Below are 18,209 nucleotides of genomic sequence, written 5' to 3'. Positions count from 1 at the left end.
GATCCCTTGAAGAGTATAGAGATTGCCGGAGTAGAGTTAAGAGAGAAATCAGGAGGGCAAAAAGGGGATATGAGATTGCCTTGGCAGATCAGGCAAAGGTGAATCCAAAGAGCTTCTACAAATACATAAAGGGCAAAAGGGTAACTAGGGAGAGAGTAGGGCCTCTTAAGGATCAACAAGGTCATCTAAGTGCGGAACCACAAGAGATGGGTGAGATCCTGAATGAATATTTCACATCGGTATTTACGGTTGAGAAAGGCATGGATGTTAGGGAACTTGGGGAAATAAATAGTGATGTCTTGAGGAGTGTACATATTACAGAGAGGGAGGTGCTGGAAGTCTTAACGCGCATCAAGGTAGATAAATCTCCGGGACCTGATGAAATGTATCCCAGGACGTTATGGGAGGTTAGGGAGGAAATTGCGGGTCCCCTAGCAGAGATATTTGAATCATCCACCGCTACAGGTGAGGTGCCTGAAGATTGGAGGGTAGCAAATGTTGTGCCTTTGTTTAAGAAGGGCGGCAGGGAAAAGCCTGGGAACTACAGACCAGTGAGCCTGACATCTGTAGTGGGTAAGTTGTTAGAGGGTATTCTGAGGGACAGGATCTACAGGCATTTGGAGAGGCAGGGACTAATTAGGAACAGTCAGCATGGTTTTGTGAGAGGAAAATCATGTCTCACGAATTTGATTGAGTTTTTTGAAGGGGTAACCAAGAAGATAGATGAGGGCTGTGCAGTAGACGTGGTCTACATGGACTTCAGCAAAGCATTTGACAAGGTACCGCATGGTAGGTTGTTACATAAGGTTAAATCTCATGGGATCCAAGGTGAGGTAGCCAATTGGATACAAAATTGGCTTGACGACAGAAGACAGAGGGTGGTTGTCGAGGGTTGTTTTTCAAACTGGATGCCTGTGTCCAGCGGTGTGCCTCAGGGATCGGTGCTGGGTCCGCTGTTATTTGTTATTTATATTAATGATTTGGATGAGAATTTAGGAGGCATGGTTAGTAAGTTTGCAGATGACACCAAGATTGGTGGCATTGTGGACAGTGAAGAAGGTTATCTAGGATTGCAACGGGATCTTGATAAATTGGGCCAGTGGGCCGATGAATGGCAGATGGAGTTTAATTTAGATAAATGTGAGGTAATGCATTTTGGTAGATCGAATCGGGCCAGGACCTACTCCGTTAATGGTAGGGCGTTGGGGAGAGTTATAGAACAAAGAGATCTAGGAGTACAGATTCATAGCTCCTTGAAAGTGAAGTCACAGGTGGATAGGGTGGTGAAGAAGGCATTCAGCATGCTTGGTTTCATTGGTCAGAACATTGAATGCAGGAGTTGGGATGTCTTGTTGAAGTTGTACAGGGCATTGGTGAGGCCACACTTGGAGTACTGTGTACAGTTCTGGTCACCCTATTATAGAAAGGATATTATTAAACTAGAAAGAGTGCAGAAAAGATTTACTAGGATGCTACCGGGACTTGATGGTTTGACTTACAGGGAGAGGTTAGACAGACTGGGACTTTATTCCCTGGAGAGTAGGAGGTTAAGGGGTGATCTTATAGAAGTCTATAAAATAATGAGGGGCATAGATAAGGTCGATAGTCAAAATCTTTTCCCAAAGGTAGGGGAGTCTATAACGAGGGGGCACAGATTTAAGGTGAGAGGGGAGAGATACAAAAGGATCCAGAGGGGCAATTTTTTCACTCAAAGGGTGGTGAGTGTCTGGAACGAGCTGCCAAAGGCAGTAGTAGAGGCGGGTACAATTTTGTCTTTTAAAAAGCATTTGGACAGTTACATGGGGAAGATGGGTATCGAGGGATATGGGCCAAGTGCAGGCAATTGGGACTAGCTTAGTGGTATAAACTGGGCGACATGGACATGTTGGGCCGAAGGGCCTGTTTCCATGTTGTAACTTCTATGATTCTATGATATGATTCTAAATGCCTGCATAGACCAGTTGGGCTGAATGGCCTGTTTCTGTGCTGTAGACTCTACGTAATTGCCCCTTGAAGACCCTGAGTCAGAGTTGGGTGGAGCTCCACGAGTGACAGCATGTTTCGACACTAATGCATTCAGGGTTGCATTAACATGTAGGCCCGTTTCCAGGGGCCCAGTGAACACCACTCACCATAAACTTAAACAGTGCTGCCTGCCGTTTGCACTAACATGAATGCACGTCAGGCAATGACTCAAATTTGAGCGCTTTACTGTCGTGGCTACGCCGTGGTCCCAGGGTGGGGGAAAAATGGAAGATGCCTCATAGCAGGGCTGGAAAAAGTGATGGGAGAACCTCTAGGAGACCTATGAAGCTCTTCACAAGGTTGGTTATGAACATGGTATGACTACGCTAGTTTTATTTATTTTAAAAATGATTAAATATGTGTCACTGCATTTATCAAAGTTTTTTAAATGGTTTCCCCCCTCTCTTTTTCTCCTAATTGTCATCTCAGCTTGGGGCCGATGCATGTTTTCAGCTAAAGTAGAGGGAGCTTTTGTCAGCATCTAGTCTATGTCATACCTGCCCTGCGAGCACTTGATGCTATTGCTGGGTGATTAAAAGGAAAGCCTGACTCTCATTTTGAGTACAAAATACATCAAAAAAAACATAAAGAATGTTCTAATTCAGTACAGACAGGGGATCGACCATGCAGCACAAAATTTGGGGATGTTTTAATAATGACTTTACAAAGATGACTCAGACATTTTCCTGTGCCCACTTGATCTCTGAACAGATGATCCAGAAGATGTAGGACCACTTCTTTGGTATATATGGATTCCTAGTATACATACTGACAGACAGAGGGCCACGTCTGTGTCTCAGTTGATTAAGGAGCTGTTGGAAATTGTTGATGGAGAGCAGTCTTACTATTTACCACCTAAGGGAATGGAAATGTGGAACGATCAGTTGTCATGATCAGAGCTCAACCTCCTCATTACACGAGTAAGTAGCCTCAAATGTTAAGTACACTTTATTTTGTTTATAACTACTGTGCATGAATCAATCGGATTTGCTTCATTTTGTCTTGTGTTCAGACAGGTTACAAAACTCTGCAAAAGTTATGTTTGGTCATTTATTCCTGGTCATTAATATATATCAAAAAGAACAATGGTCCTAATACTGACCCCTGGGAACACCACCGTATACTTTTCTCCAGTCTGAAAAACAACTGTTCACTACTATCTGCACTGTCCCTTTAATCCCATGGGCTTTAATTTTACTAACAAGTCTATTATGTGGTACTTTATCAAATGCCTTTTGAAAGTCCATATACACAACATCAACTGCACTACTCTCATCAACCCTCTCCGTTACTTCATCAAAGAACTCAATCAAGTTAGTCAAACACAATTTTCCGTTAACAAATCCATGGTAACTTTCATTTATTAGCCCATACTTTTCCAAGTGCCAATTAATTTTGTCCTGGATTGTCTCTAAAAGTTTCCCCACCACCATTAGCTGACTGGTCTGTAATTGCTGGGTTTATCCCTCCCCTTTTTTGAACAAGAGTATAACATTTGCAATCCTCTAGTTCTCTGGCACCATCCCCATATCTAAGGAGAATTGGAAGATTGTGGCCAGAGCCTCCATAATTTCCACCCTAACTTCCCTCAGTAACCTAGGATGCGTCCCATCTGGACCGGGTGACTTCTACTTTGAGTACTGCCAATTTTTTATCCAATACTTACCTATTTTTAATCCTATCCAATATCACTACTACCTCCTCCTTTACTGCTACACTGGCAGTATCCTGTTTAGTGAAGACCGATGCAAAGTATTCATTTAGTACCTTAGCCATGCCCTCTGCCTCCAACAAGATCTCTTTTTGTCCCTAATCAGATCACCCCTTCCTTTGACTTCACTTTTACTATTTATATGTTTATAAAAGACTTTTGGGTTTCCTTTTATGTTAGTCGCTAGTCTATTCTCATTATCTCCCTTTGCCCGTCTTATTCCCTCTTTTTAGATCTCCTCTGTACTTTCTGTATTCAGCCTGGTTCTCTACTGTATTACAGTAAAGAATTGCTTTCAGCATGTTGTTTCGACAGGGTGTCCTCACCCCAAGCACCACCTGCTCTCCTCTCTCAGCCCTGGAAACTCATACCCATTCTACATTGACAGCATCTACTGCCAGCAAAAATGGGAGCTGTGGTTAAGATCTGAAGTTGTTAAGTCAATTCTAAGGCCGGAGGGCTGCAAAATGCCTAGTCAGAAAGATGAGACGCCATTCCTCGAGCTTGCGCTGAGCTTTACTGGAAAAGTGTAGAAGGCCAAAGACATAGGTCAGAGTGGGAGTGGCAGGGCCGAGAATTGAATTGGCAAATGACAGACAGCTTTTAGTTACACTTGTGGACAGAATGGAGGTGTTTGACAAAGTGAGCAGCTAACCCACATTTAGTCTCCCAGATGTAGAGACACTGCACCATGAGTAGAAAATACTGTACACCAGGTTGTAAATTGCTGTCTCACCTGGAAGGAGTGTTTGGGTCCCTGGACAATGGTGTGGGAGGTGTTGAATGGGCAAGTGTTGCATCTCCGGTGTTTGCGTGGGAAGGTGCCAGGGGAAGGAGAGCAGGTGATCGAGATGATGGAAGAGTGAACTGAACTGAGTTACCTGACCTTAGCTGGCGCAGTAATGGAGATGCTACAACTGACCTCAGCATCACTGGGCTATGGATCAGCCAGGGTTCTGACTACAGATCATTGTCCAATAAACTCTTCTGTAAAGAGTAAGCTTGTAGATGTTAGAACGTGATCAGGCTTGGTTGTAATGCCATCCACAGTGGAATAGCCTGCCACCATTGACTATCAAAGTTCAGACATGAAGAATGGTCACTTGTGTGAGATACCCTTTGCCCATTAAAAATCAGTATCCTCAGAAGAGAGGTGGGAAAATTAGAAAAGAATGATGAAAAATACTTTGAGTGAATCTGGTTAATGAATGACATCTATTGGTACAGTTAGACAAATTAGCTTGGCTTAGTTGGTAGCGCCTATAGGTTGAGCATGTTCTGGCATTCAGTTAGATCATGGCTGATCTGCACCATTTACTCGACGTTGCTCCCTATTCCTTGATACCCTTACTTAACAAAAATCAATCAATCTCAGTCTTGAAAATTTCAATTGATCCAGCATCCACAGCCTTTTGGGGGAGAGAGTTCCAGATTTCCATGACACTTTGTGTGAAAAATTGCTTCCTGATTCATTCCTAATTGGCCTTGCTCTAATTTTAAAATGACCTCCCCTCCCCCCCCCCCACCTTGTTCTGAATGCCCCCACCAGAGGAAATAGTTTAGCTGTATCTGTTATTGAATCATTTTAAAATGTGATTTCTCCTGGTGTCCTGGTCAATATTCCTCCCTCAACAAAAAGCACCAAAAACAGAGGAACTAGTCATACATCTGTGTTTTGTGGGACAGTGCTATGGAATGACTGCCGCATTTGCCTGAATAACAATAGTCAAGCCACTTCAAAAGCAATTCCTTATGGAAAATGCTTTGATGTGTTTTGATATCATGAGCAGCTATACAAATAATAGTTTTGATTCCAACCATAGGAATCAGATATCCTCCGAATTCTGTGTCTCTTTTCACCATGTGAGGGAGGTTCATGGGAGCAAGGTCGATGTATCGATGAACCTTGTGTGACAGCATTTTTGCTCGATTTATCAATAGTGGGCCTTGACAGGATCCAATTACCTCATCAATCTCTCGATGAATTTTCTCTGGGAGGACAAAAAATGCTTCTTTTTAAAAATTTTCAATGTATTTAGTTCACAAACACCTCGTGACCCACGTCTTCTGTCACACTACACACCGTGGTCTATATTACATAATCTGGCTGCCAGTTCACTGGACAGTCTTCTCCAGTCACAAGGGTGTGAGTTCAAGACCTATGGGGAATGAGATAGCATTTGAGCTGATGGCTTTTCTTTTCATGTAGAAATCCTGGGGAGGGGCTAATGCACATCGTCCAAGATTAGGTACACCAAGCTTGGGTTTTTAAAGCCTGAAGATTGTAGGAGGAAGGAAAGATTAAGGGAGGTGAAGAGTTGTACAGATTTGAGGTGCTGGCACAGAATGAGATTAAGAAATAATGAGATGAGTCTTCACTTCAACATGGTGAATATCTAGGGAAGATAAAGATGTGTAGAATGAAGTATATGCAAGTTACAAGACAGCCTGCCAAAATCTCTTAAAGGTAGTCGGTACCTGTTATTTGCCAAAAATAAGTCTGCTGTCTGCACGGAGTCTGAACAGATGCAGGTCCCGTCCCTATGTTTACAAACTGATGAGTTACGTTAAAACATTGTATAAAGGTTGTGCACTACTAAATCCCACATCCTCCAACCTGCATGAGAGACCTCGCCACTCTGCCGATCTGAGTTTGTACCAGGCCTGTCAGAGTGCATGCACCAAGGTTCTCTGCTGATGCACTAGAGGCCTTGGTGCAAGAGGTGGACAGGAGGAGGGATGTCCTATATCTGCAGTGGGTGGATGGGGGTTTGGAGAAGAAACACAAGAGACCCTCAAGACATATGCCCAAAAGGCAGTGGGAGGCTGCAGGGGACGCAGTCAATGCCACGAACATGGATGCAGTGCAGGAAGAAGTTCAGTGCTTTGACACGAATGGACAAGGTGAGTGAGGTCAACTATCAAGTGGCATCGCATCCACTGCTCCACATCACCCACTTACCAACAAACTCTTTCCATCAGTAATCAACTCTGCCAATCAGATGCCTCCTCTCACCCTTACACATTACTAATATTGCAAGCCGTCCACCCACAACTCACAGGCCACATGCACTTCAGATGGTCGTGGTTAAGTCAACGCTCCACTCAATGCACTAAGTCCAAAATGGTGTCTCTCACTTTAAATCAGCGTTGCACACTGATTGTATGCATTTTTTTCCTTACTTTACTTGCTGGCGTTTGTTATTTGCGCTAAACCCTTTACCAAGATGGTGTCCGGCGCACATTGTGCGCATCCAAGATGCCACCTTGGATGTTCGGGAGTGCCGAAACAACAGGCACTGGAAGGCCCAATTTAGCGCCCGAAAATTCAGAGCAGCAGCGAGCATCGTCGTATGGATAAAATAGAAAAGACACAACAAATGTGATAGCGAGAGGGAGGTTGAAAGCTAGAGGTAAAAGAGGCATGATGTGTTAGATGTCCAGCTTTTTCTTGTATCCTGTCCAGGAGTGTGAGAGCAATTAGAAGAATCCCCATAGATATGGAGCAGGATTCTAGTTGGACTTAATGGCCTAAACTGCGAATTTCACTCAGTGGGGTGAGAAATGGCTCAGTAAGCAACATTCTTCGGAAGCAGAGCAGAGGCACGTGGGGGACCTTGTCAATATGGAAATATCGGGGTCTGATGAAGTCATTCAGACCCTGACATGATTTTACTAGAGCTTGCGGCTGTGACACCCAATGCCGAAGAGCACCAGGCAAAGCTGGCAGCAGACAGGATCCAGGGCTAGGAGAGGCCAAGGTAAGTGATTTGATAAAATTGTTAAAGATTTCCTTGAGGGCCAGAAGCAGCAGGAGTGCTCCTCCCGGCCGCACAAGAAAACTTTTGGCCTCCGCTTTCCACCCCCCCCCGCCTTCCCCGTCCACGATTCCCATTGGACCCCCTCCCCGACGACTTAGTACTTTTCCTTGATCTTTCCCTTGGGTCTTCGGTGGCAGCCTCCTTCTGCCTGAAATACTGCTTCCACCTAATCCCCATCAGCTTCGAACGGGATTCAGTGTGGCAACATTTAAACGGGGCCCGGGTGTTAAAATTGCCCAGATCTCTCTCAGGCGCTGTTAGTGCTCTTCCCTCCTGTCCTGGGTCCCCACACACCAAACTCCAGCCCCAGGGTAAAATTGGGCCCTGGGGGTCTGAATGGGAATATGTTCCAGTCTCCAACAGTAACATCCCTTGTGTTAGTCTGTAAGAATGCCCCCTCCACTTATATACGTTGCTTACTCTGAATCTGTGGATGCTTTGCCAAGATCTGGATAGCCCGTAACAGCGTCCTACTGGTTTTTTCAGTTCCAGCCATAAATAAATTAATCGCCAACAACATCAACAAGTCCTCGTCAATGAATTCCAAATCGGGCTTGTGTTTCTCCTGAAGCACAACAAATGAAATCTACTTTTAAAACATTAAAGGCCTTATGTTGTCTATGGCTACTTATGGAGTTTTCTCAAACTCCAGTTGTGCTGTTAACCAATCTATTCAGTGCATTGTTTGGCTGCTTATATTTTGATGTCAGTGGGGTGTTTACGACACCGGTTCCCAAAGCGAGGGTCTTGTTTAGCCAGTGGTAACCTCAGTGTAAGCCTGTTGGATTCACCAAGTCAGGAAAATCCTTTCTTATCTTCAGGAGAGGAGGTACGAAAATTGGAAACGTATGAATGTAACAAGAAAACTATTCCCAATACCTTATCCATTTTGATGAGGAAGCTGTCGATATAATCCCTGGGGAAATCTTTCTGGAAACTGTCTGATACTTTGAATCATTTCATTCATAAAAATCCTAATTTTTGCTCCACTTTGGACAATCTTTTGTGAGGCCCAGGCAGGAAATCCATGATCTTCGGCAAGTTATTGTGTATCTGCAAAGCAAACAATATTTGTGTTAACACCGTTTTGCTTCTGGCTACCCGGTGTTAAAAGGATAGTGTGGAGCAGATATAATAGGATACTGTCTACGAAAACAGTTTCACCTCCTGGGTCTGGTGCTGAGCCAAAGTGACCAAGACAGTCTCTGATTCAATCCCTGATTTAGACTGAGTCAGCTGAGGCAACACCTGATTCTAAGCTAGGAAGAAAGGATCAAGTGAATAACTTTCTTTCCACTGGAGAAAAGAAGACTGAAGGGAGATGTGATACAGGACTTCACAATAATGAACGGAATAGACGAGGTGGGAGTAAACAGGCTATTTAACTTGGACAAAGAGCATTGGATTAGTGGATACCAGTTCAAAATTCACAGGGCTTGAGCAAGGTTAGAGATTGGGGAAAACTCTCCCTCTCCCACAGGATGGTGGATATGTAGGACAAACTACCAGTGAAGAATGAGGAGAGACAATAGAAAGTAAATGGTACAATTTTAAAGGGGGTGCAGGAACAGAGAGACCTGGGGGTTCACATAAATAAGAACAACAACTTTATACGGCGCCTTTCACGACCTCAGGACATCCCAAAGCGCATTACAGCCAATGAAGTACTTTTTTTTGATGCGTAGTCACTGTTCTAATGTAGGAAACGCAGCAGCCAACTTGTGCACAGCAAGCTCCCACAAACAGCAATGTGATAATGACCAGATCATCATCTGTTTTTTGGGTTTTGGTTGAGGGATAAATACTGGCCAGGACACCGGGGAGAACTCCACTGCTCTTCTTCAGAATAGTGCCATAGGATCTTTTACATTCACCTGAAAGGGCAGACGGGGCCTTGTTTTAACGTCTCATCCGAAAGATGGCACCTCTGACAGTGCAACACTCCCTCAGTACTGCACTGAAGTGTCAGCCTAGATTTTGTGCTCCAGTCCCTGTAGTGGGACTTGAAGCCATGACCTTCTGACTCAGAGGCGAGAGTGAGCCAAGGCTGACACTTTGAAGGTGGCAAGACAAGTTGATAAAGCTGTGTTTTTTTAAAACAAAAGCATACGGAATCCTTGATTTTATAAATAGAGGCAGAGTACAAAAGCAAAGAAGTTATGCTAAATCTTTATAAATCACTGGTTAGGCCTCAGGTGGAGTACCGTATCCAAATCTGGTCGTCACACTTTAGGAAGGATGTCAAAGCCTTGGAGAGGATGCAGAGGAGATATACTAGAATGATACCAGGGATGAGGAACTTCAGTTATCTTAGACCAGGGAAGGTTAAAGGGAGAATTAGTAGAGGTGTTCAAAATTATGAAGGGCTTTGATAGAATAAATAGGGAGAAACTTTCCACTGGCAGGGGGAACAATAACCAGAGATCACAGATTTAAGGTAATTGACAAAAGAACCAGGGGGGAGATGAATTTTTTTTTTATGCAGCGAGTTGTTGTGATCTGGAATGCACTGCCTGAAAGGGCGGTGGAAGCGGATTCAATAGTAATTTTCAAAAGGGAATTGGATAAATATATGAAGGGGAAAAAATTGCAGGGCTATGGGGAAGAGCAGGGGAGTGGGACTAATTGAATAGCTTTCAAAGAGCCGGCACAGGCACGATGGGCCGAATAGTCTCTTTCTGTGCTCTATGATTTTATGAAGGTAGTTGATTCGGGGTCACGTTTAAAAAGTAGGTGGATTCTTGTTGAGAAGCTGGATTGAGGATTTATAGAGACATTGGAGTCGATTTCACAAGTGGTGTGGGAGGAAATTCTCTGATACAATATTCTGCATGGACTCTGGATGGAGTGGGCTTGATGGGATGATGCCCTTGACTCGCTTAGGATTTTGTTATGCTCTTAAGAAACAGAGGAAAGTATTCAGTGCCAATCAGTCACTAAGCTCGTCCCTCTAGTAACCCTCCCATCGCAGCATCCCGCAGTACTTTAACTCCAATGGTTTTGCTACTAGTACCCCACCTGGTTGACGATCTCAAACATTTCTCACTCTTTGAGTGAAGGAGTTCTTGCTGACATCTGTTTTAAATTTACTTTTTAAGAATTGAAATTCATGTCCTCTGCTCCTACCCTTCTGGCTTAAGCTGCAGTAATATTGAGTTTCCGTTATCTATAACAATTTAATAGTTTGTAGATCTCGATGAGGTCCGACTCTAACCAACTTCTGTCTAGATTGTTGAGCTTCAGTTTCTGTAACCTTTCCCCATAGCGCTACTACTTTACTCTTGATCAGTCTTGTTGCTCCTCTCTGCAACCTCTGGTTGCACATGTTTTTGTAATGTGGTGACCAAAACTAAGTAAGGCCTAACCAGGGCACTCCAGAGCCTTAGCACAACCTCTGTAAATGTGTTTTGCTGTGGCTATACCTCTCAGAATATTTTTTTTTGGTTACTTCACTGCCAAAGCCAGATGTTGAAAGTGACGAGTCTACCATTACTCCCAGATCTCTTTCTAAGTCTCCCATTGTCAATTCAGTTTAATCGATTTATCTAAATATTTACATTTATCAATGTTAAATTTAATTTGCCATTTGTCTCTCAGTTAAATAATTGATCTAAATCCTTTTGCAGATATCTAGCTGCATCCTATGTCTCTACTGCTCTTACTATTTTAACGTTATCGAATAATCTGACCAGTTTGTAGTTAGTTTCAGTAACACTATGATCATAAAAGAAAAGGAAATACCTGTCCCCAGGGGTTACCGATAATTCAAACACTTTCTGCAATCATTTCCCATCAACGTGAGAAACTTACCTTCATAATCAAACCATTCTCCAAAGACGATGGAACAGATGATATTTGACACTGCGCATCTCAACGGGAAATGTGGGCTAAATGGGGTTTCTGATATCATTGAGAGAAGGCCAGTTAGCAAGGTATACAGTGTTACACAAGCAACCCAGAGGCAAACATTAATGTTTCATAGATATTAAAAAATCAGAAGTAAGTTTCTGTAGCAAAACAGTGGCCGGGAAATTGATTTAGAACTGTTTTCAGACCTAAAATAGGCAACACGCTCAGAGAACGTGCCAGAAGCTGAAAGCCTGAGGCTCATCTGAAATTGGGCCTCGGGGCTCACCATGTCCGATGCTCGCTAGAAACACCATCGGGCATCCAGAGGCAACTCGCAGTTTCAGAGAGGACTGATTTGGGTTGGCTGCTATGCAGGTAGTGGCCCTGGGGTAGGCTCTGTGGGGGGATTGGTGAACAGGAGGTGGGGCGAATGTGGGGCAGCAGTGGCTTACAGTAGTGCTGTGGAGCCGAGAGGAGCACCTGCTCCTGGCTCCACATCAATGCAAGCTAAAACTTAACTGTTTGTTGGCAGCCTCCAGTGCAGTGCAGATGAATTTATGGGAGGGTTCCTAAACAGTTGTTAGGACCTTCATTAGCATATGCAAGGGAACTAACGCCTGTTTAAGGCGGTTGGCCAAAATTGGACCCCTTTCAGGCGCCTTTGAGGCACAGGACATACCCCCTCAAAACTGGGCCTTCTTGCCCCGGTTTGCACAGATCAATGGATAGAATGAGGTTGAATTTCCCCCTAGTGTCAATTTGCTACTTGATTGTGTGGGGTCACATCTGAGTCTGATTCTGTCCTCATCCAGTGTGTCTGTATACATACACTCCAAGTAGGGGGCCACTGGACAGCAATTGGGAACAAGTACTGATTTTTTTCCCCCTCCCTAATCCAAGGGTTGAAGCTCACTATAGTCACCCCGCCAGCTGGGACCAGCCAATTCAGAGGATTGATTCTGGGGCATTCCTGGTCTTTATGGCTCAGTTACTCACTGCTATTAACTAGCTGAGCCATCAGGAACTTCTGATTCACTTATGCTACATATGTGTCGATCATAACTGACCTCTGCTTTGTATTGAAACAAACTGCATGACGTAGCTCAGGTGTGCAGACACCTGAATCCCTTTGCCTCGCTTTTGAAATCCTCATTCAAACCCTTCTCTCAAGCATGCTTTCCGCTCCCATCTCCCTCTCCCTTTTCTTTCGTTCAATAAAGCGCTCCGAGATCTTCTTTATATGAGGAGTGCTAAATTAATGCAAGTTGTTGTCATTTAGACACCCTCTAGTAGATGATAATATAACTGCAACTGGTGTGAAGCCAAGTTTAAACATGATTTTTAACCTTTGGAATGTTGGCTAAGATCTGACTCTCCGCCATCTCTTTGCTAATAGCAAAATAAATAGCCATGCATGCACAGAACTCTGTTCGCTGGCCAGTGCTTGTCTGAACAGATACCTGTAGTGTAACAGCCCCCGTAGTGACTATCCGTCAATGGGAAGTGAATTCATTTTAAGTTCTCCCCTCCGTCTGAAGTCAATGACTCCTGCTGGGTAGAGCTCCAGCAGGCCACCTGTTACTTATTAAATTTAGCAGTGAGCAGGCAGGCTATTCGATGGTGGAAGGCATCACAGCTAAGTTCAATCATGCCTTCTCACTTGACATTCATAAATAGCACTTTCCAGCAGAAGACATTGGACCTCGATTAGGAGTGGAAACCCAGAATGAATTTTCTCTTCCTTACCCCAGATGTTGTCCAGACTCTTGTGAAGGATAAACAGACACCATATGCATATATTTTTTTGAAACGAAATTCTACGTTCTTCATCCAAGTTGTGTGCATCAAGCAGTGAAAGCGTTAGCTAATCTGATTTTTTTTTTAATGTTTTGGTTCAATTTTCCATCGAGGGCAAAGATAACTTCAAAACTTAAGCCATGACCTCAGCCCTATCCCTTGCACCCATCCCATGCCACTATTCTGACTTCCTATTCCTCGCCCTCATCTCTCACCCCTATCCCCAGTTTGGAACTTGGCAAAAGGTGGCAACTCTACTTCTAATCGTTGAAAAAAATCCTCTAATACTTTAATCAGAAACCTTTCTCATTCCTGATAGCTGTAACCTGGATCTGTGCTGCTTCCTGGATCGGCTCTTCAATGCTTTATTTTCCCCATTCCAAAATTTCTCATAGTGCTGAGAGTGAATCTCCGAAGCTGTTTCCATCTCTCCCCATTGCTGAAGGCAAATCCTGCAACAGAGACATTAGCATAAGTGGAAGTAACCTGGGTTAGAGATTTCAATTGGCTGAGGACAAACTGGTAGTTATAATGACAGGCACCACAGTAGAGCTTTGTTGTGTCCTCACCTGATAGTCACACATTGTATTCCACTTTTGGGCATTACAGTTATCCACAGCACCCTGTCAAAAGGAGGGGACAATGAATCAGCCTTCCTCTTTCCATTGCCGATCACTATTTCCTGCCACGGGCTGGAACAAATGTGTTTGTGCAGCTGGCAGGCGAGGGCAGGACTGGGTTCAGCTGTGACACCTCCCGGGTTGAAAAGTCTACTGTTAGTCATTACCCATGTTCACACAGTGGACCTGTATCCAGTACAAGCCAACACCTGCGTGGGAGAAAAATGTGAAAAAAGAGCACTTCCACATGGGGAAGGAAGCACATGAAATTGGAGAGAAAATCACACAGATGCTTGTCACGCCCTCTAGCAGTCAGTTCAAAGAATGGCCATGGCAAGGACATGGAGCCAGTTTCCTGACAATTACCTTGGGGAATGGTTATTTAACTTGGACTCCTGGCAGGACATGAGAGCCAGTTGACAATGGCAGGATACTAGAACAAGGGGCATAGATTAAAGCTGATGAAAGGAAAGTGTAGGACAAACATCAGGACACATTTCTTCATGCAAAGCGTGATCAACACTTGGAATGGTCTTTGATTAGAGTAATGAGGGCAACAACTTTAGTCTCATTAATAAGCAGTTAGATGACGTGATGGTGGGAATGTAAGTTTTCTTTCTGGATAGATGAGTTTAGATGGGCCAAATGACTGCCTGCATCAGTACCTATTGTGTGAACACAAGAGACCAGGATATATGTGGAACAGTCTCACATCACAAGCAATTAATGCTGTGTTGGTTGTCTAGTTGGCCATGGGCTTTGAGCTTATAAACTTACAAATAGTGAGATATACATTATTGTAATTATGTAGAAAACTTTTTTACAAAAACCTCTCCAGTTTTCTCCCCTCCCTTTCTGAAGGCATTGACTGGAGCATGGTTCCAACGTGTAAGCTTTGACTGAGTGTGATCAGGGTATTCGACCATACGAGTATCGCAGCTGAATCTGATCCTGTACCACATCTGACCTCCACGCATGCTTAATTCCAGCAATGGACAGCAGTGGAAATTATGACCGATTTCACCCTCCCTTACCTAATGGTCTTGAGGGCAATTGTTATACCCCCTATGGCTTCTTAGTGTCAGCTTGGCTCAGTGAGGGGAAAGGGCAGGGAAGTGGGATTGTAGCGCTTGAAGATCTAGCTCAATGGGCCAAATAGCCGCCTCCTGTGTTGTACATTCTATGATTCTAAATCTTTAGATCTCATGGGGGCAAGAGAATAGGAACAGGAGGAGGCCATTCAGCCCCTTGAGCTTGTCCCGCCTTTCAGGTAGATCATGGCTGATCTGTACCGTAACTCCATTTTCCCGCCTTGGTTCTGTAACCCTTAATACCCTTGCCTAGCAAAAATCTATCAATCTCAGTTTTGAAATTTTCAGTTGACCCCCAGCCTCAACAGCTTTTTGGGGGAGAGAGTTCCAGATTTCCTCTACCTTTTGTATGAAGAAATGCTTCCTGACATCACCCCTGAACAGTCTAGCTCTAACTTTAAGGTTATGCCCCTTGTTCTGGACTTTTTTCCCCCCACCCCGGCGGAGGAAATAGTTTCTCTCTATCAATTAATCATCTTAAACAATTCAATTAGCTCGCCCCTTAATCTTCTATACTCAAGGGAATACAAGCCTAGTCTATGCAACCTGTCCTCATAATTTAACTCTTTTAGCTCGGGTATCATTCTGGTGAGTCTGCACTGCATCCCCTCGAAGGCTAATATATCTTTCCTGAGATGCGGGGCCCAGAACTAAATGCAGCACTCTAAATGGAGTCTAACCAGAGCTTTATATAACTGTAACATAACTTCTTCTACCCATTTGTATTCCAGCCCCTTTGAGATAAAGACCAACATTCCATTAGCCTTTTTAATTATTTTTTGTACCTGTCCACTAGCTTTTAGTGATTTCTGTACTTGGACCCCTAAATCTCTTTGCTGTTCCAGAGTTCCTAGCTTCTTGCCATTTAGAAAATACTCTGATCTATCTTTCTTAGGTTCAAAATGCAGGACCTCACAATTCCCCACATTGAAGTCCATCTGCTACAGTTTTGGCCACTCACTTAATCTATCAATGTCCTTTTGCAACTTTCTGCTCCCATCTACACTATTTACTGTGCCACTAAACTTGGTGTCGTCAGCAAATTTGGATATATGGCTCTCTATTCCTTCTTCTAAGTCATTTATGAATAAAGCGAAAAGCTGAGACCCCAGTACAGATCCCTGGGGTCTCAGCTTTTCGCTTTATTCATAAATGACTTAGTCATATCCTGCCAATTTGAGTGCAGACCATTATCCCTACTCTCTTGTTATCCACCTCCTATCCAATTCCCTACCTTAACCAAAGTAGTGACAGTAATTTCAACAGAGTAAACAGATTTCTCACTGCAGTCGTTAGACAATTGAAGACAGGTAAGGGATACCTGCCGCTGAAGTCGTGCCCTCGCTTGATCAACGCTTCCGTTATAGTCTCTCAGCCACACAGCACCACTGCAGGGCAGTGGCCGAACCAGGCGGTGAATATGGGGCCATACTGGTCGCTCGGCTGTGGAGACACGATAGATAAGCAACAACTGTTTTAAAAAAAGGTGCCGCACCCTGTATTTCATTGATATCTATGATAGAATCTCTTCCCGTTGTGTCTCTAGCACTAAGCTTCGCTCAAATGCAGAGTGCATGCTCATTCTAGGAGCAAAAAATACATTTTACCATGGCAGATTATTTTCCAGTTTTCAGCCTTCTTTTCCTGACAGCGCTGACTCCTTGTGGGGTACAGTTCTACAAGTATCTCATCCAAGTGGCCATTCCACATGTACGAGCCTAAACAGTGAGTAGCAGCCAGCTTTTTGATTGTGGAAAGCCTCACGGTTAAACCTGTTTTGAGTGTTGCCAGACATCCACACACATGCTTTTTCCAGCCGAGGCCAATGAATAGTGATCAGCAGTGAGGACTCTGAGCCGTCCTTTTTTTCTCTTCCTAACCAAGAGGCCAATCGTAGAGCTCCACTGAGATCAGCTCACTCGGACCAAGGATCATGGCTGGGATCTCCCTGATTCATGCAGCTCAGCTGTGCTCTGGGCAGTTTATTTAGCAATCTGGGTACTGGGGGAACGCCGACGTGACAGTTTTTTGGTGTGAATTTAATGGTCATCAACATGAAAGATGTTAGTGCTTGGGAATGGAATACTTTTCATTTCAGGTATCCAGTGTCAGCTTCAGGCACTGCCAAGTAAGGTATCACTTAATCTACCCTTGTATTGCACAAGACCTGTGCTACTGGCACCAATTCTTTCCTCCGATGTGCTGGTCTGGTGCAGCCAGCTGCAACTGGTAAGTAAATCTGCCTTGACTTGCTAAGGCCAGCAGCTGGTAAGGCCTCTTATTAGGTCTTCTTCCCACTAGGAATGAGATTGAGGCTGCCCACACTCCTTTCACGTAGAATGCTTACAGCCAACAAACAGGGGATTTCAAACCATCAGTCCGGGCTGGATTTGAAACTAAAGGTGAAAGGTCATTTTACCTAAAATAAATAAACTAAGTCAAGATTTTGTTTCAGCTGAAGAAATTCTGTGTAAAGTTTTGTCACTTCTTCATTGTGATCCTACACCTTGTGACATTTGGGGGGAAAGAAACATTTGCGGGGCTGAGTGGATAACCATAGTCTGTGATACTGGGCCATACAGACCCAGAAAGGTGCAAGGTTCCATCCCTGGACTGTGCAGATTAGCTGGTCTCAGTTAGGATGGTGATAGGGGCACTACCATTACCCTCAATATCTCCAGAACTAAATAGGAAATTAAATCAGCCAGCCTTATAATCCTGAGTGTTATTCAGTAACCCCGGCTGAAAAATGTGCATATGTGGACTTGGTTAAGGACAATATTGGGCTCAGCTGTGACTCACCCTTAGTAGGTCACCAACACTCAATAACCCAGGGAAACAGTTTTAGAATGGTCTCTTGGGTGAGGTCCCCGAGGGTTGAAGACCCCTGTGGATTTGTTCCCCAGGATGAGTCAAAGCCTTCAGGGAAGGAGGGGAAAAGTTGGAAAGATAAACAAGACTTATTGAATTGTTTAACGATTTAAAGAAATGGAAGTGCTCCTCATCTTGTTGAGATTTGTGAAGTGCTTTCCTATCTATTTGGAACAAGTTGCCAAGAATTTGGAGAGCAGGAGGATCTGGGGGTAACCTGCCTTTGTGCAGTTTCTTGCTTCTAAGGGACCACACAACAAACAGAATACTTAGCAAAACAAAAAGCAAAGTTGTTGCTGGGTCATTTAAGGCCATGCTGTCAGCATAAGAAATACAGTAAGATTCCAGCAGGAGCTATAATAAAGACCCACCAGAGCAGCAAACTAGCTTAAAGACTTGAGTAAGCAATAGATCACTTAGTCCA

General features: G+C 43.9%; 1 pseudogene; it reads right to left on the bottom strand.

Moving 5' to 3' along the window:
- Positions 1-5,392: 5,392 nt before the first annotated feature.
- On the bottom strand, positions 5,393-16,669 carry LOC137305856 (cytochrome P450 2C15-like; annotated as a pseudogene).
- Between the last annotated feature and the right edge of the window lie 1,540 nt (positions 16,670-18,209).

This window comes from Heptranchias perlo, chromosome 41 (assembly GCF_035084215.1).
Source record: "Heptranchias perlo isolate sHepPer1 chromosome 41, sHepPer1.hap1, whole genome shotgun sequence".
Taxonomy (NCBI): Eukaryota; Metazoa; Chordata; class Chondrichthyes; order Hexanchiformes; family Hexanchidae; genus Heptranchias; species Heptranchias perlo.
Note: the sequence above shows the minus strand (reverse complement) of the source record. Positions and strands in the feature narration are given on the sequence as shown.